This window comes from Lepisma saccharinum, chromosome 7, assembly GCF_977018435.1.
Source record: "Lepisma saccharinum chromosome 7, izLepSacc3.1, whole genome shotgun sequence".
Taxonomy (NCBI): domain Eukaryota; kingdom Metazoa; phylum Arthropoda; class Insecta; order Zygentoma; family Lepismatidae; genus Lepisma; species Lepisma saccharinum.
The window spans coordinates 28,122,407-28,148,101 of NC_139235.1; the positions used below are offsets into that span (position 1 = coordinate 28,122,407).

At 37.4% G+C, this 25,695-nt stretch overlaps 2 long non-coding RNA genes across 4 annotated transcripts in view; one reads left to right on the forward strand and one right to left on the reverse strand.

The window, feature by feature from the left end:
- The window catches only part of LOC145989781 (uncharacterized), a 543,271-nt gene that overhangs the window by 71,734 nt on the left and 445,842 nt on the right, over positions 1-25,695 (forward strand). For all 3 annotated transcript variants that reach the window (XR_014441896.1, XR_014441894.1, XR_014441895.1), the window contains exons 2-3: positions 21,644-21,702; positions 23,285-23,478. This is a non-coding gene — a long non-coding RNA (uncharacterized LOC145989781). The remainder of the gene's footprint in view (positions 1-21,643; positions 21,703-23,284; positions 23,479-25,695) is intronic.
- On the reverse strand, positions 6,308-13,197 carry LOC145990164 (uncharacterized). Its single transcript, XR_014441939.1, has 3 exons — positions 13,128-13,197; positions 10,658-10,751; positions 6,308-6,405 (listed from the first exon to the last, which is right to left on the reverse strand). It is a non-coding gene; the product is annotated as an uncharacterized LOC145990164 (long non-coding RNA).

Sequence of the window (25,695 nt, forward strand, 5' to 3'; positions counted from 1 at the left end):
ACAGATGCTAAACAAAACAAGCATATTTACATTATTTAATTTTAGTACTTCGTAAGTCTCTCGTGGAAGATTCGGACTCCGTGGACACCCCGCCTCCCCTAAATAGTCCTTAGCTCTATTACATGTAAGTTGTATTGCGATGTTCGCCAATGTGTGTTTTTCTTCTTTCCGACACTCGGAAAAAGTTTTGTCTTGTCACAGGAAACATGTCCGGGTTATAAACGGTGGGGGCTGGAAAGAAAGGTCCGTTATGGTCAGACTCTGACCTGCATGAATGGGGGAGAGTAGCGGACAGGGAACCTTGTGGTCTGCTTCTTTCGACAGAGCAACCCTCCTTCCAGCAAAGTCTCAATTGGTCTTCCATGCAATGGATTTGCCTTCGAAGGGGGAAATGGAATCAATATTGGTAAGACTAGGAAGAATAAATTACATCTGTCCGCTGCTTTTTTCGAGCGACGCTGATACGGGCTCTCAAGCCTCGGCTGGATGTTGAAAGAAATCCAAATTTCGAGGGTGTCGTTAGTTCCGTTCTAACAACAGTACCAAGGGAACACGAGGGAGGCGCTGGCGTCGCTTTCAAGAAATTCTCCTTTTTCCCCATTCACAAACCCTCCCATATTCTTACCATCGTTACCCAGTTTCAGCAACCCGACCTCGCTGCTTTTACGATCCGGCAGGGAGGGCGAGAATGGAATGGTCGTTCCCACTGGCCATTGGCAGATGTGCCGAAACCCTGAAGAATAACTGTTTTCCTTTCCTTACTTGAAAAAAAAAAGCTTACACATCGTCCTTTGAGATCACCAGCCTATGCACTGTGAAGCTGCATGTTTCTTTTGTTTCCGTCGGTACATTCATTTCGTTACAGTAAAATGGCCAACTAACATAGATTATGTAGTAAAATACTTAAAATATAAATTCTCCGCTTTGGAATCAGGATTCTGTTGTTACTGTTCTCGTACAAGAACCTACACACTTTGTGTTATCAGGGCCTCTCCGATGGCAGTGGTGACGTCGTCGCCTTGTAATCAAGGGACCCCGGATTCAATACTCGGTGGAGGCGTAGTGGCTCCAGTGCCATAGCAGCCCCCCCCCCGCAATCCCCGCAATGCGGGTGGGGGGGCGAGGTGTAGAAGCTCCACAATGCGCTCTTGAAGTTTTTATATATAATCGCAGAAATTACAGATATAGTGTCGCTTATAAAAAAATCGATTTACGAAACAGAAATCTGGTTCGCAGTAACATCATATACGACGTCTGCGATAACAAGCAGTGACGTATTATCTCAGCCAGAGGGGCCCCAGTAACTTATCATATGGGTCCCCCTCCGAAATGCAGAATTAACTTACTTGCTCGCAGATGTCCATCGATAGGAAAATATCCCTCATCTCATACCTTTGTATCTACGCAGTTTGTCGTAAACGTAGTGAAGCGTGTCAATTGTCTACAGTTATGTTCCAGTAGAAATATTCAGTTGCTCAACCAGTCGATCCTTATTTTACAATAAACATCAAAATTGTTAATTCGTAACCTTTTAATTTTACACGTGATATTTAAAATGTAACTTCATACCTAATATTTTCAAGGGGAGTCCCAATTATTTTCATATTGAAATAAGAGGTGAAATGAATTTCCGATATTGTCTACACTTGTTACGTTTTACTTCAAAGGGGCCGAAAACCTCAGTTAAAGGTGGGACACATAGTAAATTATCCCTTTGCTGTAAAGACCATTATCCCATCCTCTGCCACGCAGGGTATACAACGTATGAGTTAAATGTGACCATTATTTTGTGTAATTTTGTAAGTTAATTTTTCTTACAATTTGGCATTTTGTGGACATTTCGGTCGAACTACTTCTTATTTTCCAATGTGTTACGATTTTTTGATCTGCAGTGTTCGAAGGGTAAATTCCTCGCTGTAAATTTCCTTGTTCGCGTTGGGGATAGAAGGAAGGATCCTTGTGTGGAACAACTTGAAGATAATGCAGTAGGTGAAGGAGAATGATTATGCAAATTCGAGCACTGATGGTCTATTAATAAAAAGGTTCTTGTTTCATGAAAAAGTATTTAAGAAAGTATGATCACTGGTCTATCGAAAAAAGAATGGCAGCATTAAAATTATGAATAATGATGTTGAGGTCTACTAACCTGTGGCAACCTTATTTTATTTTGTGGAGGGGAGGGGTTCAGTCCTTCCAAGCTGCATTTCATGGAGTAACAAATTTTCAGTGAATAGAGTTCCTTCGCAGCTTTATTATCTATCACTCAAGACTAGAGTCCGCAGTTATTCCTTCGTAGTAGATTGAAATTTACCTTGCGATAGGTTACTACCAACAATCTAGATATCCGGTTCAACCCCCTTTACTGAAGGATAAGTTTGTTGCTTGAGTATTGCGATGGTACAATTTAACATCCTTGGATGCAACGGTCTCTTCCATTGCATCGGCGGACAGTGGTCACTGCCGAAGATACACGGATATTAGGGTGCCGCTGCCTTCAGGATTAAGAACTAATCCTTCGGTAGATACAACCAAATACCAATGAAACAATCACCACAGTCCGCCTCCAGCTAGCTAGTCGGTAGGGGTGGGACACCACTCAAGGTTTTCATTGCAAATAAAGATAATTACTTAAAACAAAAAAAGATTGGAAACAATTTTACTTGAGTTTAATTCTGATTAAAAGATAAGTAAAGATGAAAGTTTTTAGGTACACAAATTTTAGTTCTTTCTGATTGAAATTTTCGAAAAGGGATGATTATTGAACCACCTGGTCTGGCGCACTGTTGTTTAATTTCGTTTTCTTACCCCCTCCATGGGTTCCTGGACGACACTGCCGTGGTGAAGCTCCTATTCTTGCGTCCTGTGGTCCTTTATCAAAACACCGGTTCTGCATTGGTCAAACCGATCCATTGGTGCATTTAGTTCCTTGCTCACACTCTTATGTATATTATAACACTGTCCGCACAATAAACTTGTACATTCGGTACTGAAAACAAGCACCACAAGTTGGACGTCAACTTGTTTTTGTCACCTCACACACTTAGGTATCTTAGCACTGTCCACAATAATATCTCGTACACTCGGTACTGTTCTTTGATGAGTCAGAACTAGCACTGCTTAGTGGTCACCGACGGATCTCGATGGTGCTCGACACCTCCGTCCTTCACCATACTCGAGTCAAAAACTGTTTTTCACAAAATTTGGAAGGTTATGGTTATGCCGAAATTGAGTTGACTTTTTGAATTCTATTGGAGGAAATTTGGAAGGAAAAGTTACAAGCAGCAAAGGACAGTTTGCAGTGATGTCAAACCTCCTATGACTTCAGGCAATATATTCCCGTTACACCAAAGCAAAGTATCCAATCATATTATTATATTACTATAATTCTAGTGACACATCTTTGGAGTTTGAAACAGTACAGGAGGATGCAGACCAGATGATCGGGACGTATAAAAGGGGTTATTGTGAGAAAATGAGTTTTATTGTGAAACGCCCTCCCTTGCCCGGGAAAACAAATGCTACCACTACCTTGATAGAGGCGGAAAAATCTCCCTCGGACAAGTGAAATAGCGTTACGGTCCAGGTTGAGTTCGTGTATAAGAACCGGTGACCAACAGTGCATAGTGATAAGCCATATCGAATAAAAACAAAGACATATATACGTTCAAATTACCACCTCTTTACCTGTAGCCGGGAAGCGGCTAGCTGCATACCTGAAAATCACGGGTAGCGACATGCGTACGAAATGATATAGCCCAAAATTAACATGAAAATAAAAAGTATATTCTATTCATAATCAACAAAATTCAGTTTACTACATCTCCCCCTCTTTCACGCTCTCACTTTCATTCACACATTCAGTCCTCACGGGGTCATCGACACAAAGAATGATACATGACATGTACAGGTTTTATGACGATAAGCCCTAATGATTGCATTCATATTTAAATTTACCTTAATTTTTGTCTAACCAGGTCATTTGTGATTTTGCTCCAGTGCTACTCAAATCCTAGCCAGCCCTTACTTAAGTTCACCTTTTTAAAAATAAACTAGGTCGGCGCGGTGACAATACATTATTTGACCAGCATAAACAAAGGCGTCTGAACGGAAATTACATTCACGTGGGCGGACGTTTTCCTTTTTACAAGACCTCACGTGGTTCCAAACATAACAAATAACCTCCGTTGAGTGACGCAAACATATACTCTCTAGCAGGCGGGACTTAAACACTTCGCCGCGACGAGCAATTCATATTACCAGGCAAATACTTTAACGAATAATCACATATGCGACCTGACCCCATACAGCACAACATGGTTTCAGATATGTTACGGATACGTAACTCTTGAAACATTGTAACATTGCAGCAACATTGCGAAACATTACTGTGATGTTTTAGGTATGTTTCAGCAATGTAAAAATGTCCGCGAATCTAACATAACATTCGTAATGTTACAGAAACATGTCAGTGCAACATTACAGAAACGTATCAATGTAACATTGCAGAAACATGTCAGTGTAACATTACAAATACATTTCCGCACAGTTTTGTGACATTTCAGTTACATTACAGTGATATTATTTCACATTATTGTTATATTGAATGGAATCAGTACTGTATTCATAAATGGCATATTTGAGGGGGGTTTGGGGTTAAACCCCCTTCAAAAATTATTACAATATTTACTTGTAAATAATTTCCTGAAAATTGAATTCACAGTATTTCTTTTAAAATCAAGTATTGTGATGCTGTGAAAGTGCCAGAGGTCTTGGGTTTGAAACCTCATTAGGCATGATGCTTAATATTTATTTTATCTCCCATCAATTGACCACATATCTCAATTAATCTAGTCAGGAGAAAAAGTGCATAAAATTGCCGATTATGCATTCGTTCATGTCAGACAAAGCTAGAGTTAAAAAAAAAAAACTTTAGACACATCAAAAGAAAATATGAAACATAAACTGGTAATCATCATTAATACCTTCAATTGTTTACAAAGGAAGAGAGTTTTACATGCAATAACAAAGCTCTTTGTGGTTTGCTGTGCCACGTCACAAGGAAGGTTGGATTGAGGGTGATGTTATCAGCATCATGCTCCAGTCACTTTTCGCCCACTTTACCAATTGATGATAGACTGGAAGCATGTAAACATTTTACTAAATACTAAAATTTACTTTGTGCATTGTGTCACTTTACGATGAAAAATCTGGTACAATAAGGTATATTCTATATATTAATTACAAAAGAATGAACAGATAATTTGAGCATATCGTCCCAAATAAAAATTCAAAATTAATGTAACAATTAAACTGCAAACTTGCATGTTTGTAATTTACCACCACCTTGTACATAGCTATTGTGAATTATTTACACCATTTAGATTCTAATAATATTGGTTCTGAAACATTATGCATTATTCTGGAAACATCTGAGATACCTTATTGGATACTTTCTGGAGATCATGCAGAGTGACCTACAAGTTACCTGAATTGGCAGTCTATACATTTGATAAGAATATCCTACATACTTACATAATTGGAGAAATTGACCACAAAGTTGGCAACCGTTAAGTATGCCGTGCCACCCCAAGGTCTGCGGTGCCATGGATTATTATTATTAAAAGAATCAGTAAAAAATAAAAACTAGGAAAACTATCAGTTCACAAGAAAAAAGAGCAAAATGGACACAAGCTAAACTTGGGCAATTTTTGGGAACTAACAATATAAATAAGAATTGAACAACAACAGCAAATCAAAGTTTAAAAATTGATGAAATGTGTTTTGACATTCTCTATAATCCTGAAAATGTGCAGTATCAGAGGTTGTGCTTGCCAGTCAGAATTATCAATGCTATTACTGTTTCTTGTGAGAAATTTCCATTGTCTTGTTGCTTCAAAGATGTTCTACGATTTCCTACATTACCATTTCTTCATGAAAACAATTTTACATAGATTTCCTAACTTATATCAAAACATTTCAAAATGAGAACGTGCAAGACATGATTTTTGAATGATTTATATTATATCTTTCATTAACTTTCAACATGGTTGTGCTAGGCTAGGTTCGTCAGTTTCAGAATACACTGTGAGAAATATAAATAAGAACCTTGCAGTGAAGGGATCCCAAGTTCAATACCATGTGAAGGCACATTGCACAGTGGTTGGAATCCCACTTTAAATTGCAGGTCTACTCCCGATTAGCCTATCTCACATTAAGTGGACTTCAAACAACAATTCACACATGAAACAAATATAAAAGGATAAGTGTTATCAAAGGAATATATATTTTTTTCACAAAAGAGTCTTTATTTTTTTTTGTCTAAATACATTTTTTTGTTCAGTTGAAATTTCTGCAGACCACAAGTTCTCACTCAGACAGCCTCAGTGGAACAACATTCAGTTTTACCTGTAAAGAGAATAATGTCATGTAACATCAATTCTGAATTAGCATTCTGTAGGCAGAAATATCATTTAAAGAAACAAAATTTTGCATAAGGTCATTCCACATCAGACATCAGTTCAACCAGACCACGGTACCCATAATCTCAAATTTTCATGAAACTCGGCACATTTAATAATACTTTCATGGTGGTGAGAAACCATAGTTTTTCTCTCTCTCTAAGTTGTTCAGTAATTCCTCATTCTTCCATTCCCAAAGCCTCCAAGTGTGAGCTGCACTGTCCTGGAAGAAAAATTCTAGCTCCCTTACAAATTATTCAAACTTCTTTGAAATTTCACAACATTACCAAAATAATAGAAAGAAAATATGACAACGTATCACATTCACATTTTAGTACACCAATAAATTAGTAAAATATTACCAGATTTTAGGCCAAAAACAATGTTTACTACAATTTCGATTTTTCTTAGGTTTGATATATCATCTAACTAGCCCAGAAATAAAATAGATGGTGATTCATTCCTCTTCTGCTTTTTTTAAAGTGACTACCGGATTTTATAGTTTTCACATTAACTCTTAAGAATCTAGATATCATTGAAGCACATTTTTTGGAGTATAAAATTTTAAATAGCGTTTTCATGGATGCCAGGAACGCAGGGCATGGAAGGAAAAGCCAAACTGGTGTCTTACTACTGGACCACCAGATCCACTTGGCAATTGGACAATATCTTCACTACTTGAGAAGCGGTTGGAAAACTATGAAGTACTTTTTGTTGAAAATGGCTGGCTAGTGCATGCTAGTACCTTGGTATATCAGTAGCTATAACGTGCTCAAACACTACACAAAGTCTCATCCTAAACCGAGGGATCAAATCTACAAATTGTAATACAAGTTACATTCCTCGTTAATTTTATTCCATGTATTAAAAAGTTATAGTAGTATTCAACTACTTTTTAAGATGTGTTTTTGTCATAGTAAATGTAAATAAACTAATATTAGTAATTATAAAGGTAAGAACAAAACATTCATGTTTGAATACAGGATGTTTTCAGGTAGCGCCAAGCACTGAATTTTTTTTCAAAAGGGAGGGGGGGAGACATATTTTCTCCATAATAGTGTCACTCCCTGAAAGAAACACCGTCAATTCAAAGTTATCATATTTCTGCAATATCCTTTTAATAATTAACTCAAATGACTGTGACTGAAATAAAATTATATGGGTGAAGTATGAAATTTTAAGGTGACACCTTCCTGGCATCCATGAAAACCTTATTTAAAATTGTATACTCCAAAAATTGATTCTGTGGTATCTAGATTCTTAGAGATAATTTGAAAACTATAAAATGTGATATAAATTTTTAAAAAAATCAGAGAAGGAATGAAAACACCATCAATTTTATTTCTGTGTAAGTTAGATTATATATAAAAAACTTTACTTTAAAAATATTTGAGTTGGTGTTGCAACTTTCCCTTTAAAAAAATCGATATTCTAGTAAACCTTCTTTTTGGGCCAAAACCAGGTAATATTTTACTAATATACTGGAATATGAATGGCACATTTTTCTCTGAAATCTATATTGTTCGGTTAACGTTGTGAAATCTGAAAACACATTACATAATTTGAAGAGCGACAGAATTTTTTTCGTCTAGGACAGTGCAGATCACACTGGAAGGTTTGGGAATGGAATAAAAAAAAAGGAATAACTAAAAGTTGAAGGGGTTATAATTCAAGGTAAATACCAAAAAAATCATGTGGTTTCTCACCACAATGAAAGATGAAATGTGCTGAGTTTCATTAAAATTGAGGATCATTAGTTCTCAAACCCCTTTTGTTGGTAGAAACCCTCCAATGGTGGTTGTATGACCATTTTAGAAAAAAAGAAAAACCTTATTAGTACATGTTTCTAGATATCAGAAACAATGTTCAAAAATATTTGTTGTCTTTAGTTCTCCTGGAACATCCTTTTTCCAACATTGCAAAGGTGTATTTTTTCTCATGTAGCAAATTACGGAAACCTTAATATCTCAAAAATCAGTAAAGCTAGAGACCTGAAACAAAATTCATTCTGTAGTTAATGAATCATACTTTCTATGATATTCAAGTATGTTTTGCTCAAAATTGCATCCTAAGAACAAAAATTAAGGTGGTAATTTGGGTAACAAGACAAAAAATTGGATTTTTAAGCCAGATGTTTTTATAATTAAGGAGTTTAGTCTAAGGGTTGATTTTTTTAACGTGCACACCTACCTGCATCATGTTTGCTAATAAAATATCAGTGCTTGGAAATGCAACCCTTTTTTTTCAGCATGGGCTTAAACATGGCCGTTTATGGAATTTTGACAGTTTCGGTTTTAAATATCTGATGGGTCCTTTTGAAAAAATTCTGAAATTTGGCATGGAGGAAGCCCTGCATGAACCTAACTCACAGTAAAAATCTCAACTTTTAGACTCAACTTGTTTGGTAAATATGACATAACATATGCGATCTAATTTGTGACATTGGTGTGTAATGTTAAGCTACATGTATACCTAGAATAATGAATGAAGCATTTCCTTTTTCATTTTTAAAGTTGGGTTTAAAAAATCAGAAAATATAGTAACATAGGATTTTAATAGTTGACTTACCAGAAATTAAAATTACAAGGTATGACAATTGAATATCTGTGAAATCCGTCAACTTCTACATGAGCAAAAAAAGTCACGGGCAATTGTTGGAAAAATGGCTGGCCCAGGAGAACTAAATACAATATTTTTTTGGGATATTGTTTTTAATATCTACAAACATGTACCAACATTTGTACTAAAAATGATTTTTTTTTCTAAAATGGTCATGCAACCAATTACTTGGTTGGTTTGACATGGAATGATCCAGAATTGACATGAAACTATCCTTGAGTAAAATAAAAGCAAGCCATATATTTGAACTTCTGCAACCCATATCTGTTCTACAGGCCTACAAAATATTTTTACATTTCAGTCTTATTTCTAAAATAAATACATTGTGTGTTTTTTGTTGCAGCCAACTGATAAGAGGACGTGATAGAAATATGAGCAAAAGCATACATATGCCTCGCTAGGGCTTCTAACCAAAGGCCACTTTCCATTAACCAAAAAGACCATTGTTCACAATTTAAGACAGAACATCGCACAAATTTTCATGGAGTGGTTAGCACATTGCACTGCAATGATAGGGGTTCCAGGTTAGAATCCCAGCCTGGCCGTGGCTGAACTGCATCCATGAATAAAGAATTTCTAATAATAATAATAATCTTTACGATTAGCAAAAATGTGGCAGCAAAGTAAAGTAATATAAACCAAATCAATCAATCATCACCGGCGGTCGGTAGATAGGCCTCACGGGCTGTTGCGCCACGGGTTATTACTATTTGGAAAAGAAGTTTGCACTTCATTTCATTTTACGAAAAGAAAGAAAATAAGGTATGACTGAAGACGACCGGACCCCTCTCAGATTTTCTTCATATTTGGCATACTTACTAATTGAGGCCTGCTAATGATGAATCTGAAGTTAAAATTTGTCGGAAACGTCTAGAAATTGCAAAATAATTGTGAATTATTGACGCTAGCCCCACAAACCATTGACGTGTGGTTAGGTTAGGCAAACATAGTTAAAATTTCATGTCGTGGTAGTATCAGGATCTAGAAATTGCAAAATAATTGCGATCCATTGACGTGTGGTTAGGTTAGGCAAACATAGTTAAAGTTTGGTGTCGTGGTAGTATCAGGAATATATATATTTTGCTTGTGAAACAAAAATTTTTGCAAAAATCGACGGTTACCAGCCCGAAAACTAACGCCTTATTTTAGCTTATTTTGCAATTTCTAGATGTTTCCGACAACTTTTAACTTTAGATTCGTGATTTGGAGGCCTCAATTAGAGAGTATGCCAAATTTGAAGAAAATCTGAGAGGGGTTCAGTCATCTTCAATCGTTCCGAAAATAACTACTGTGTTTACACTTGGCAAATATGGGTGGGGGGAGAGTTTTGCTAAGATTTCTTGCTATCTTTGAATTAACATGAATATTGTGGCTAGTGGCAGATATAAAAAGGGTGCTGATGCCATCACTGTACATTATGGAGTATATAATGGGAGATTACACTTTGAAACAAGCACAATAATGAATCCAGCACATGTGTAATTTCTACATGTTAATTTGGATCATCAACATAATGTTTTTTATGACTCCTAGAGCTAAAAAAAATACAAATTAGCCCATCACAGAACGTTATTACTTACTTGTTTTCTCTGTCTAGCCAAGTTTGTCCTGCACAAGCCACAACATCAGACACCTCTTGCTCTTTAGTATTTGGCTGGTGTTGGCAAACAGTGCCTAGAAGAAAAAAATCATAAATTGTATAAGGAATAATTCATTTGTATGCAAACTGAAATGCAAAATTTTCCATAATTTGAACCCGTTGACTAAGCAAGTAGAAAATATTGCATTTCACATAAACTACTTATAAAATTACAGAACAGTAAAATAAAACATTCTAGAAGTCTGACAATACTTCCAGTGCCTGCATAAGATACCATACTGCTACGCCAACACAAAATATAAAATGAGTGAAACATGCTGCTTATCCATTGCTGATTAACATGTATCTCTCATAACTAATAAAGAAGTAATAAACAAGGTTCTAGCTGAATCACCTGGCATAGCTAGTCACTCTATTATAATATACACTGTGTCCAGTCATGGCACTGTGTCACTTTCAGAGGATTGCAGTCATTTAAACCAGTACCACATCTACTTTGTTTACAATTGCATTTCAATGTACATGGGCTATTTATTATTGAAGGGTTTAGCCACCAAATGAGAGCTGAACTAGTAAGAATTGAGTTTCAGAAGTAATTTAAAATTTGGCTGTAACTACTTTCACCAAGTGGTGAGAATACTCATGGAACTCTTTCACCAGGTTGTGAGAATAGCAGGAAGTACTGAAGACCAGAAATCACATTATAAGATGTTGGAAGGGTAATGGTTCCGAATGTTTAATGATTTTTTTCAGTTTCATAGGAAGATTAAGTATTGCAAAATTGTAGAATTTATTGTTACAATAAATTTGAACCCTGGTGAAAGTAATTACCACTGTTTGGAATTCCAAAGTGCAACTCATTAGCAAATAAATAAAAACACGAAAAAAGTACCTTACGCAAGCATTTGTCGACAAGGCATTTTTCATTTGGAACACTTAGAGCTATAAATGACCCACCCAACCTAACCACTAAAACATTTAGAGGCGTTTTTTGAAAACTAAAGAGCCCTAAACCTTACTTGCCTAACTTTATTAAGAAACCCCTTTGCATCATGCACACATGGCAGTAGTAGCCCATAATCAAGATGGCAGTAAACAAATGGCTGATTGCAATTGAGAAGTACATGTAAGTGAAACCTTAATCTCAAAGCAAAAACACAGAAAGTGATTGCTATAACTCTGAAGTACATGTGTAAACAAACATTGAACCATGAAAAAAATGCCTGTGTACCATAATGAAATTGGAATTAAACAATTGGAACTAGGGCCAAACCATTTATGAATGTAATATTATCTTCATCACGTGATACACTAGTCCATACATGATACATTTTTCCAACTGCATGGTGTGGAGGTAAAAAAGTAATGATCGCCTGCATGTAAACACACACCAATGTAATCTTTATACCCACCAATAACTAAAGAAGGTGTGACAGTGTAACAGGTCAGGTCAGAGATTATTCGCATGCACAGATTAAAACCTGGTGAAACAACTCGAAGCTAGCTTCACTAGTCACTGTCAAAATTTTACTTTGGTGGATGCTGTATATTCCATATTTAGATCAAATTCTGATTACATAAGTTTGCAATAATGTGACAATTATATTTTGAAGCAATGTAATCACAGAGTTGGGAAAATTATTTGTGTGCATTGCTGGATTTAAGGTAAATTATCGCAATCACAAACACAAAAATTAGTTAGCAAATAAATTTTTAAAAATATATTGTTTCTGTTACTTGTTCTTTCACCCACTTCAAGCCTGTGGTAATTGTAATGCAGCAACATTTCATTGCGTACTGTAAAATTAGAATCTGAATTATAGGAGCACCATGTAAATCATGCTGTGATCTTCAGTAGTAGCCTGTTCGCTAAGACTCGAGCTACAATCCACACAGCTAAAAAAAAATTTGCACGTGACAATGCTGCAGCCTTCGATTTACGTATCGAAATCGCAGAATGAATTAGTAGAAACGTATTTCTTATTAGATAAAAACTACTAGCGTAACAACTTATGTAGTTCAAAGTATTCTACGCCTCTTCACTATGCACAGGGAGGTGAGAAACTTTTTTAAGAGGGCAAGTTTTGTACAAAATTAGGAAGGTGGTAATTATAATGTAACCGAAAAATAATATATTTTCAGCAAGAAGTACTTTCCGTCTCTTCCATTCAATCTATTTTCGTTATACTATAAATGTGCACTGCTTATAGGTAAGCACTTTATTCCCTGTTATTTTAGTTTCATGAGGTGCGAGAAGTTCCATGCTTCTTCACATCATGTATTTTCAATTAAACAAACAAGACGAAATACTTCTTGAAACACTGGTTTGATAACGCCTGCCTTGTTTCCACTCACGTTCTCACACACGTTACACAACACATATTAAATATATAGCGTGCATAAATATAACACAATTAAACACACTTTGGTATTAATAATATTCAACTTACCGATCAATAAACAACATTATTCTTCATAAGATGTGCACGACTCCCGGTCAGCGTCGAACGTAAACACAACATGGCCGCCTCAGAAAATTTCCCGGATGGCCGATGATGACTGAATCCAACGTTGCAATGTCTCTGAGAAGTTCCAGAAACTAAACAATGAAACGATAACATTGCAATGTTTCAGAAACAAAACTGGAACTTCATGTGATGCTTTCTGTAACGTCAACGCGAAACCAGAATATTAGAAAGGTATATGAAAGATTGCAATATTTCTGAAATATGTCTGAAACTTGGTGTGCTGTATGGGACGTAGCTAGCAGCGACACAGCACTGACACATAAAAAATGAACAAACCTCAAGTAGATTAAACAATTAAGTGGGCGACGCTTTACTCTAATAGTACGCACTTTAAACAAATACAAAGGAGCACAAACAACAATGAATTTAAGATCGTTAAAAAAATATCACAAGGAATAAGAAAAATTGACCTGAGACGAATAAATTACAAATGACAAGCGCGACGGGAGTTTGGTATGAAGTTCGAGTTGAGTGGGCTTTTTCAAAATGTTGACGAATTTCAAGGGCGTTCTCTAAATCAATCGGGCCGTCACGTGCTGACAATCACACAGATGAATACATTACCATTTCTCAGCTTCCGAGGTGCATCCTGGCGTCTTTATGAGCGATTGAAAACATATAGTATTCACACGAAAGGTTTCCTTGGTCGCGACGATGAAGATGCGAAGGGCGTTCGTACGTCTGGTTCCTCGGCTTCTCTTCCTCTCGGGATCGGCGAACATCTCCGTGGTATGGGCGTCGGGACGTCATCGTGGCGGCCGGTAGGCGTCGTCGGGGCATCAACAGGGCGGCGTTCGTCGTCTCTCTCTCTCTCCGTGGCGGCTGGTAGGCGTCGTCGGAGCATCAACAGGGCGGCGTTCGTCGTCTCTCTCTCTCTCCGTGGCGGCTGATAGGCATCATCGGCGTAGTCTCGTCTGACATCGGGCGAATCGACGGTAACGCCCTCATCTCTCTTCTTCCTCTAGCCCGCCATAGTTTCCGGTGTTCCTCGTTTCTCAAAAAATTATAAACGGCGTAAGGTAATCACGAAAACACGGTCTCGCTTCAACTTCTCCCAGCGGTTGAGGTAAGCGCACTCGTGTAGACTTACTGCCTATCACACACACTGGTGTTCGCAAAACACAACAAAGTCCACTGTACACGAAGAGGTAGCACGAAGGTGCTCTCGTTACAAGAATCGCGGCAAAAGTATATACGGAGAGGTAGCACGGAGGTGCTCTCGCTACAAGGATCGCGGTAAGACTGTGTATCGAAAAACCATGTCCTTCGTTTTATTTGGATTTTGAAAAAGGACGCTAGGCGCTCGTTGAAGGGACGCTTCCGGAGAGGTCATTCCACTTTGCTCTATTGTCTCCCAACTTGGAAGGGCCGTGCTCGAAGTTCGGTTTCTGCGGATTAAGCTTCCGCCTGGCTGTCGCCCATAGCTCAATTGCAACCGGTGTCAACAAACTGATCAATTACAACCGATTTGATCTGGCGTCCGTAATTGTTGCTTGATCGCGACGAAACTCTACACATCCGTCCTTGCACACATGCTGCTGCGCTGGTATAAGTTTCACATGAATCTGACCGCTGGAAACCGAGATATTTAAATGTTTGTCATTACGGTCGAATTTCCTAAGCTTTAGACGCATAACGTGACCCTTCAGGTGCTCACCCTTAAGACACGCGAACGTCTCGTTCCTCCCGTCGGCTTGGCAAAAATCAAATATGTATTCTTACAAATTAAAACACTCAACACTTTGAATCAACACATCTTTTTACCGCTACAGACATGAATAATAATAATAATAATGACGGTAAATCTGACTGTCACATTATGACTAGCGTCGCCAAAATGGCTGGAGAGAGACACACAGTTGACAATAGCAGTGGCTGCCTCTGGGCCATTAGTGGAAAGATGAATAGAAGAGAGAGCTATGGTTAGCCGATAGTTGCCAGATTTAAGATATTCGTAAGAACGTTTAGTGTAAAGACATAGGGATTTCAGAAGTAAAGATGGCTGCGATGCGAGGCTAGACTCGGGTCGAATCCGTCATGGGCCATGTGTGGCGAATTAGGGTTTGCGAGGGGGAATCTTACAGCAATACTGGCAAGAAGTTGCTGCGAAATCGGAGAAATGCTGGAAAGATCTAGAAATATGAAGAAATGATAGAATTCTTGAATGATATTAGAAAATAATTAGAAATGAAGTATAGATATGAACAGTGGTGGAAAAGAACTGTTCCAGTATATTACTCACTCAGTATTAGAAGGCTAATATGAGCGACTCTTACAATGAATCTTGACCTGGAGAAACCAGGGGATGGCTTAGGGGCTGAAGGCACATCCACCTCAAAGTCCAAAAGAGGAGTGTTTACTATCTTTTTACAATTCCACCAAAACAGTATTTTTTAATATCTGTGAAATATATGTAACTTCATTAAAAAAAATTTCAAGCAAAAATACAAAGCATCAGGAACAAAATATTTGGCAGCGGGAAGCTTCCCCCTCCTCCAAAAGTGATTCCTGGCTGTGTCCCTGCGTTGAAGTAGAGAAAATATTTCCAGATTCTTCTTCCAGTTATTTTTCAGAGATTCAGACCATCCTGATTTAGTTTCAACAAGGTACTACAGTGATATAAGTCGACAACAAAAAAATGGGAAGGCATAATATTTGAGGTAAAAGTTAATTTCTTGTACAACGAAGGGGAGAGGGCAGATAACTAGCTAACTATTGTACCTCCGTCCCACTCTGGCATCATATTTTTCTTACACTAAGGGGGCCCCTCAATATTTTACTTGCAAGATGGGGCCAAAGATCTGCGCTACCCCACTGAGTGGCTCGGATCCCACTTTAAACTATACGTCCAGTCCCGATTTGCCTTTCTGTACATAAATTGGTCTTAAAACAAGTTTAGCAAACAAACTTTTTGTTATCAGTTCACAATCATAATTCGCTGTGCTCTAATAGTTGGAGATATTGATAAGTGTCCAAAATCGATAGATGCACGTAAAGAGTGAGGTATTTGCAAAATTTCCGGCAACTGCTCTTGAAGCATCGATATATTATAAATTGTACATATATAGTCTCCCCACAATAACCAAATATTAGCAAGAGATGGAGGACTTCCCCTTCCCTTTCAAATACCATTCTGTACATAACCGCCGAACTCGGGACCTCTATTACTCAAGATTAGTTTGTCCGATACCCGGTGGAGGCAAATGGCACAGTGGTTCGGATCCCACTTTCAACTGCAGGTCCAGTCCCGATTAGACTTCCTGTGCATAAAGTGGACTTAAAACAACAAATCAATCAATCAATCAATCAAGATTAGTCAAAAGCAGGCACGTATCAAGAAATATATTTCGGGGGGGGGAGAGTCCGAACCAAGTCTCAGAAATAATAATAATATAAATGATGAAATTAAAGTATTCACATTAGATTAATGACATTAATTAAATATGTAAATTAATTAATAATGTATTATTATTATTATTACTTTAATAGGCAAAACGACGGTGTAAGAAGAGGGATATAACAACACATATTCTTTATCTAGCTTAGGTGTAGTTAATATCGCAAAAAAATGAAATGGGAAATGAATGTCAAATAGATCAAGGATCGAATATTTATTGAATAACAAAAAAGAAGGTTGGATCCAGTAGACAAAAAGTAAATTTCTTGGTTAGTTCCAGTGTGCATAAATCTTCTTTGACACTGGCCTTCACAACCGTATGTTCCCAATATAATCGTTGCCTTCCAATAAGTTCGGCAGAAATAAATAACCTTCGATTATACAACAAATACTAAAAACGTATATTTTTATTATTTAATTTCAGTACTTGATACCCTCTGGCACTGGCGTACGAAGAATTAGAGATTATAATTATATATATTTTCCTATATATTTTCTTTTGGGGGGCTGAACTTGTGAACTTGGATGGTGCATAAACACTAGCGCAGAAACATTTTTCATCTGTAAGGTACAAAATTCGTCCTCCACATTATTTATTTATTTATATATATATATATATATATATATATATATATGTGTGTGTGTGTGTGTGTGTGTGTGTGTGTGTGTGTGTGTGTGTGTGTGTGTGTGTGTGTGTGTGTGTGTGTGTGTGTGTGTGTGTGTGTGTTTATATGTTATACACACACGCACATAAAGTTGGGGCATTGAAAATTTCATTTTAGAAGAGCACACACAGATTTCCTGTTTATTATTTATTATTAAAATGTATTTATTTTTTAGATTTATTTTTAGGATTTATGGTTATTTTAAAAACAGATAATTTCGAAACATATAAAGCTCGTTTTGTGCTCATTTGGAAGAGGATGAAACTGAAAATCAGAATTTTGTCATTTGAAAGTAGCGAATATCTATTAATTTTAATGCAGGGTGTCATTTGAAGGGACAATAGGAGGAATTTTCCACCCTTCTTGTTTTGAAACATCAAATTTCTAGTTATGAGTGACACATCTCAACCGGGGATCATTATTTCCAACCTACTTGTAAACTATTTCGTACTTATGGTGTTCCATTTGGATTCAATTAAGTTTACCACACCATAGCTACATACAAAAAATTCTCGTTATGCAATTTATGGAGACTGTGTACAGTGACACCAATTTATACGGGTCTGTGGGGCCCGAGCTCACCCAGTAATTTATGTGATTTGTGAATTCAAATTTTTGAGCCCACCCAGTGTTTTTGAAAAATTGGCACCCCTGGCTGTCTCTTGTAAATGCCATGTATTCGATACTTTTCAGACTTCTCGTGATTCACAAGTACTCTTGTATCGAACACTAAAACTGGGCGGCGTTTCTGACGTATGTTGAGTCGCTTGGTCATTTAATCTTCTTCGAAAGCTTGTTGAGATCTGTAGTATTTTGTTGTGTTTTATAAAAATAAGTCGAGGTGGTCCCCAATCGAGGAAAACCATACGTTTGAAAGCATTGTTTTCAATCTTAATTGCACAGTATGAATGGCCGCTTTGATGACAGGTTTATTTTTGCATATGGTCCTATTAAATGCATACACATGGCATTTAGACGATTAAGAACCTGTGTTTTATGGAATCATGTCAGCCAAGACACATTTTCACCTCACTCAAGGATTATGTGAATTCAATTGAAATTATACCAATATCTACAACTGAATGTGAATGCGGGTTCCGTGTCATGAATCTAACCTTTACTGAACAGAGGGAGATTAAATATTTGGTTGAATCATAGAATACATTGCCGTAAATCAATTTCAGTGTTGGTGTTTTATTTTCATTTGGTATGAGCTCAAATTACCATTTTAAACCTTCGTTTTAAAAGTAATTCAAACACAAAATTGGTTATTGGGGGTCATTTTGAGTTTTTTCGACTTTATTACTACCTTCATTTGAATTTTTTATTTTCAAAAAAATTTCGGGGGGGGGCTGTAGCTCTTTTAGCACCCACTCTGCGTATGCCAGTGCCCTCTTGATCTCCCTCCCCTAAATAGTTCTCGGCTCAAAAGTTACGGAAAACCCAAGGTGAATTCCTTTTTATAATCTCTAATTCTCCGAAACTATTCTTTTTGTAATGAGAAAATAGAGATTAAAGTTGATTTGCAAAAAAAAAAAAAAAAAAAAAAAGTACCAGGAAAGTTTTCCCTTTGTAAAGTCGGCTGGGCGTCTCACTGGCCTGCTGGAAACTAAGATTAGATTCCTGGGCGTGTTTTGTGAGGTCGGATTTTTGCGGCCTTCTCTCTTCATAAAGCGGCTCTGGGGTTCACCCATTCTCAAATAAATAGGTACCAGTGTAGGACGACACCCTAAGGGGCGGGGGGAGGCTAAAGGAGGCTGGAGCGTGATGCTTAAAAACCAAAGGATAGAGAATGAAAGTGAAAATAAAGATTGATTGATTGATTTGTTGTTTTAAGTCCACTTTATCCACACAAAAAGGCTAATCGGGAGTGGACCTACAGTTTAAAGTGGGATCCGAACCACTGTGCCATGTGCCTCCAGTGGAAATAAAGAAGCAAAACAGACTGAAAGAGAGGAAAAGGAAGAGGAAAATAAACCAAAACAGACTATAATAACAGAGGCAAGGGTGGATTGAGAGAAATGAAGATAAACATTTCTCACGATGGAGTGAGAAAAGGAACAAAGAAAAGAAACAGTACAGAACGATAAAGAGATAAAGGAAGGAAGAGAAACAAAAAGAGAGGCATACAGAAAAATCTACAGGAAGAGAGAATGAGAAACAGAAGCAAAAGGTAGAAAGCGAAATAGAGAACGAGCAAGTGGAGGGAGAGAGAGAAAGAGAAGGGCAAGAAATGAAGGAAGCTCTATATCTGAAGAGCCAGGGAGAGAGAGCAAAGAACGCAGGAGGGAAAATGGAACAAGACCTAATCGTGAAAAAGATACTATGGTTTTACACACACAGAGAGAGATAAAAGAGTTATAAATAAAAGTTAGTTTTCTGTATTACAAGTTGTAGACTCTCCCAAGTCTCATTCCAGCTCAAATGAGGCGAAAAAAAAGTCGCCCTAGTTTCGAGTGTAAGCGAAATTTTAAAATTTTACTCGCTAAACTGCTGGAAAAGGAACACAATTCAATTGTATTCAAATATTATGCATTACTAATTAGGGCCTCCCAGTGGCTTAAAAGTAACACCTTGTAATAAGAGGGCCCCGGGTTCAATAGCCGGTGAAGGCACGCCACTCCCGAAGGAGTGGTTTGGATCCCACTTGAAACTAAATATTGAGATTTCACCAGATTTCTGACTGTGATGCACCGCAAGGTCATAAGTCCTATAGGCTGGAATGTCAGTTAATGAATGAATGCTTCCTTAGTTAATGTTACCAATGTCAAGTCACTGTTCAAATTGAAGGGGATTCCAGGTAAGTGTCTCCTGTCTCATTTTCCCCAGCCTCTACATCTTCCAACCAGTAACATATATTTTCCCCTTCGTAAATTTTCTGTTATTTTTGTGTAATTTGTCTTTTAATTTTTAGGTTAATTTAACGCCGACACGTCAGTCAAAATTGTCAGTTTTTACATAATCTTACATTAATTTTTGTATTAAGTCCTATGTTATGCACAGATAGGCTAATTGGGATTGGACCTACAGTTTAAAGTGGTACCCTAACCCGGGAACCCTTCATTACAAGATGATGACGCTACCACTATGCGATCGAGGAAATCATTAATTTCAGTTGAAATTCATGGTTTGGAAATAAATTTATTAAAATTTTGTTCCTCCAGACCAAACTCACACAGAGCATTGTCGTCCTATTAAATTTTGCGCTTTACGTTTCATAATAATAATAATACGATGAACGTTCATTTAAATTTTTATTTTATTATTTACTTTGAGCCTCAATAAATTAAAATAAGTCAGTTCTTGGGTCTCACCGCGGCGCAAAAGATTTAGTATAAGTATAATTATTGTATTAGGTAAAAACAAAATTCAAAATGCGAAAATGGGAATCTCTGAACCACCCTCTTCCATCCTACATTTTCTTCAATTCTCATTATGATGCATATAACCTAGATATGTAAAAAAAATCGGAGAGCATCACAGAGTAAGCCTACGAAGTAACTGGATTTCTTGTTTCGGATCAGACTTGTACGAACCGACGTAATTTGTGTAAGCTAAGTGATGGCGATTCACTTCCTCGACTTGCAAGACTGTCTGTCTTGTATTTTGAAAGTAGCCACCCACTGAAGGAATGAACGCACTTCCCTGAGTTTCCAAGGTCTTTGCGCGGACAAAACATAAATCAGATGTCAAAGCAAGATAAGTTTACAAATTGCGGTGTGAAACCCTCCCCACCCCTCCCCCTCCTCCGCTCCGACCGGCACATGACCGGTGCCGCAGATGGGATAATACACATTCAGAAGGTTGCTTGCCCAGAAGCGACAGCAGCGCCATAAGCGGAAAATCCTCGAATTTGCAGAAGGCTTGGGAACTAAATACTTGTCTTTTTTTAAATAAAATTATGTAATTTCTGTTGAAGATATTGTGCAAACGCTTGGAATTATCTATATAAATTCACGACACTAAGATGCACAATATTGAACTTAAATGGTAAAATGGTTTAAAACTCTTCAAACGCCCCATTTAAAGCTGCTTTCAGATCCAATTAATGATGAATTTCCAATTTTTTGTACACCAAACTAGAATCCCAAATCGATTTTTTATTCATTACAACACTCCGTGTATCCTTCTAGAAAAGCCTTGCAGAGTATCACCGAAATTGGAAGCATATGTTGGGAGTTTTTTTCAATAGAATAAGAAGCAGTTTTCAGCTGTTGAGAGAAACATCCATGAATATTTCTAAAAGTAAATAACAAGGTCATACAATTAGAAGCTCCTGATATACCTGAGATGAATTGCATTAATCATTGTTTGAACCTACATGTTTGTTGCACTTCGATACCTTCCCTGGACTAATATTTTAATTCATATTCCAGAAGATCCGGAAACATACTTCATGAGAAGGACGTTCGTTTCTCATGAGAAACTGTTTGAGGTAAGGATTCTTCTCTTTATTGTTGTAAAGGTAAAGGTAAAGGTAAAAAAAAAATTTGTTGCATTCAAAAAATACTATTCATATATCCCCATCACTGAAACCGAAAACTACGACCGAAAATAGTCTAGTGGATATTAAGTGTACATTCTGAATCCTTTGTAACCATTTGAAAGAAATAAATCGAAATAATTACCGGACGCTAATCTACACCTCGCAACCAACTGGCCGTTAACAAATAAGTTTTCCAGGGGAAGGGCACACAATCAAGGTCATGCCAAATGGCGTCATGTGTACAGGTCATTAAGAGTCTTATGTTTGATTACATGCATAGGCGAGGTTTGCTTAATAAACAAATATTTCCACGTAAGAATATGCTCAATGAAGTTATTACAATCCAGCAATACTAATGACGTAGGGCTCGAAAGTTGATGATCTTATATATATATATATATATATATATATATATATATATATATAAGGGATGGGCCGATATGAAATTTTGGCCGATACCGATAAAGTACCGATATAAAATTTACCGATACCGATAACCGATATTGGGCCTCCCCCATGGCGCAGTGGTAGCGTCATCGCCTTGTAATGAAGGGGTCCCGGGTTCGATACCCGGTGGAGGCACAAGTGCTTCGGATCCCACTTTAAGCTGTAGGTCCAGTCCCGATTAGCCTTACTGTGCATAAAGTGGACTTAAAACATCAACTCAACGATAACCGATATTCTACCGATCCGATATAAAATTAGAAATGGTCCTTGAAGAACCTGAAATGATCATTGATCTCCTTAATAAATGTGTGTTTCAAGGTGACTGCAGTGCAAAAAAAGTTGAATATTTAGACATTTACTTTTTTAGAAAGAAGGGCATGAAGATTATCCATATTACAACAAAATGGCAGAATCTTGCACTAAATTATAAGATATTTATCGATATATCGGATCGGTAAAATAATCTGTAATTTTACCGATAAACCAATACACCGATATGCCTATATCGGCCGATACCGATAGTGTACCGATAGAAAGTTTCTAGATACTTGAAGCTCTCCACTACCCTCAACTCTTCCATGTCCACCTTTATTCTTGGTCTGTTTCTTGTTGTTATTTGCACCTCATTCTTTTCTGCACTGAATTTCATTCCTGCTCTTCTAATTTCCTCATTCCAACTATCAAGCTGCCCCTATACTTCCCCATATTACTAAGTCATCAGCGAACAACAGGGCCTCATCTCTTCCTCTCCTATTTTCTTCTCCATTTCTTTAATTGCATCTATTGTAATTATGAAGAGCAGTGGGGAAAGAGCACTTCCCTGTTTTAGTACATTACTTGTACTAAACCACTCAGTCCTTCACACAGCTGGTTGGCCTTGTGTGTGCTCTCCACTCTAAACACTATATCTCCCTATCAGTGTTCAAATTTCAACCAATAGGGTCAGAATAGATCTTAGAATTGCAGTTTTACTGGTGAATGAAAAAATGACCCTAACGGTGTAAGATTCGTTATTATTCACTTATTATGTGTGGCCACTCGTACAATGTTCATTAAGTTTATCACATGAAACCTTTCTTTCTAGTTCATCGGAAGTCCAGTGAGCAGGTGAGGAAGCTTCGGGCTGCGATCAAGAAAAACGCTTTCAAGAAGAAGGTGATGATGGCATCGTCAGAGAAAGAGGACGGCCAAGGCTTGACTTCCAATGGAAGACCTGAGAACGTGTCCATTAAGAGCTCTCCTAAAATTATTCTGCACAGACTGGAAGATATCACGGAGGTGAGTGGATGTTTTAATGTTGATTCTGCAGGTTGTCATTAAAATGGCCACAGAAACGTTAAAAGGACATCAAAATAAACAAATTGTCATGTTATCATGTTTGTGTACCAAGTTTGGTTGAAATTGCTCCAGGCGTTCGAGAGTTATACCGGAACAAACATACACACACACACATCCATTTTTATATATTAGATATCTGTGATGTTATCTGTCATGAGATGGTGCATGCCAGTGTTGCAAGGAACGAACACACATTCTGCAAAAAATAACAAACTACCAATCACATTGAGTCTAGTAAAATGTAATGGGGAAAGTGTCCACTAAACCAACTGGAAGTAATGTCTGAATCACACGAGGCTAGATCTGCTGGATTTTCCAGTTGGACTTGGACTAGTTGTGGTACTGGCTCATCTGTTAGTTTTTGCCCAACACTACTTGTTACCGTACTTGTCGGTATACTTTTGTTTCCACAAGACATTGCACAGAGCAGACAAGATAAGAAGATGGACGAGCGATTTGAAGAATGTTCTAGAAGAATAGGTACTGCTGTTATTAAAAATTAGGGATGGGCCGATATGTAATTTTGGCCAATCCGATGTAAATTAGAAATGATCCTTGAAGAACCTGAAATGTTCATTAATCTCCTTAATAAATGTGTGTTTCAAGGTGATTTCAGTGCAAAAGAAGTTGCATATTTAGACATTTACTTTTATAGAAAGAAGGGCATGGAGATTATTCATAAAAATTACAACAAAACGGCAGAATTTTGCACTAAATTATCAGATATTTAATGATATATCGGATCGGTAACTTTACCGATATACCGATATGCTTATATCGGCCGATAACGATAGAGTACCGATTAATTGGTCCCATCCCTAATATATATATATATATATATATATATACACACACACACACACACACACACACACACACACACACACTTCTGGACAAAAAAACGGACACTTTAATATTTGACATCTGAATTGCAATTACTTATGAAGTACGCTCTCAGTGAAATATTGAACAATTAAACATTCATTATTGAACATTTTCCATACTATTTCCGTTTATTATTTATTTATTTATTTATTTGTTTACTCGTATTTACTTATTTGGAACACCTAGTAGGCTCAAAATCAATTTTATGCAATTTTGTTTTAATTTATTGATTTTCAACTCCTGTTGATGTTATTTTGTTTAATGTTTAGGGAGCTATGGATTTTGGTTCATAGTAACAGATATTATTGACATTGTCATTGCTGGTGTTTTTCTTGCAAGTGTGTTGGAAGTTTGCTAGCTTCAAAATGAGACGTGAAGAGGTAGTAAAAACAGTAGCTCTTCGTGATAATGGTCGCAGTGTACACTATATTGCTAGGGTGCTAAATATAGCACGAAGTATATCCATGAAGCTCTCAGACGGTAAGATGCAACTGATTTCTATGTTAGAAGACCGGGTTCTTGTCGAAAACGATGCACAACAACACGAGAAGATCATTTCATGCGTATCATAGTTTTAAGAGACCGTCGTAGAACTTAAAATATTGTGGTACAGCGTTTGAGAAATGTTCATAGAGCTGTGGTTTCTTCACGAACAGTTCGTAGAAGACTGAATGAAAGTGGTTTATTATCTCGGGGGCCGGCTACAGGTCCCAGGTTGTTAGCACGACACCGCAAGCAAAGACTAGAATTTGCTACACGACACTTACCTTGGAATGTGGAGCAGTGGGAAAAGGTTTTATTCTCCGGTGAGTAAAAATTCAACCTACGTTCATCAGACGGGCGTGAACATTTGTATAGAATACCTAATGAGCGTTATGCACAATGTTGTTTCGTTGAAATAACACCCTTTGGAGGCGGTGGTGTCGTGGTCTGGGGAAGTATCTCTTTACAAGGACGTACAGAGTTGGCTCTTGTAGAGAATGGGGCAATAACAGCTCGCAGGTATATTACAGTGTTTGGCAGATCATGTTGTACCATATGCATCGTTCATAGGCCCGGACTTTGTTTTTATGCATGACAATGCGCGTCCTCACATTGCGAATATTGTCACGGAGTACCTGTACGAAGTTGGGATTACGCGATTAGAATGGCCACTTCAAAGTCCGGACCTAAATCCGATAGAGCACGTCTAGGATCAACTGAAACGACATATCAGAAACCGCGCAATAGTTCCAGAAATAATTGAAGAGCTAAGACGTGATTTTCATGAAG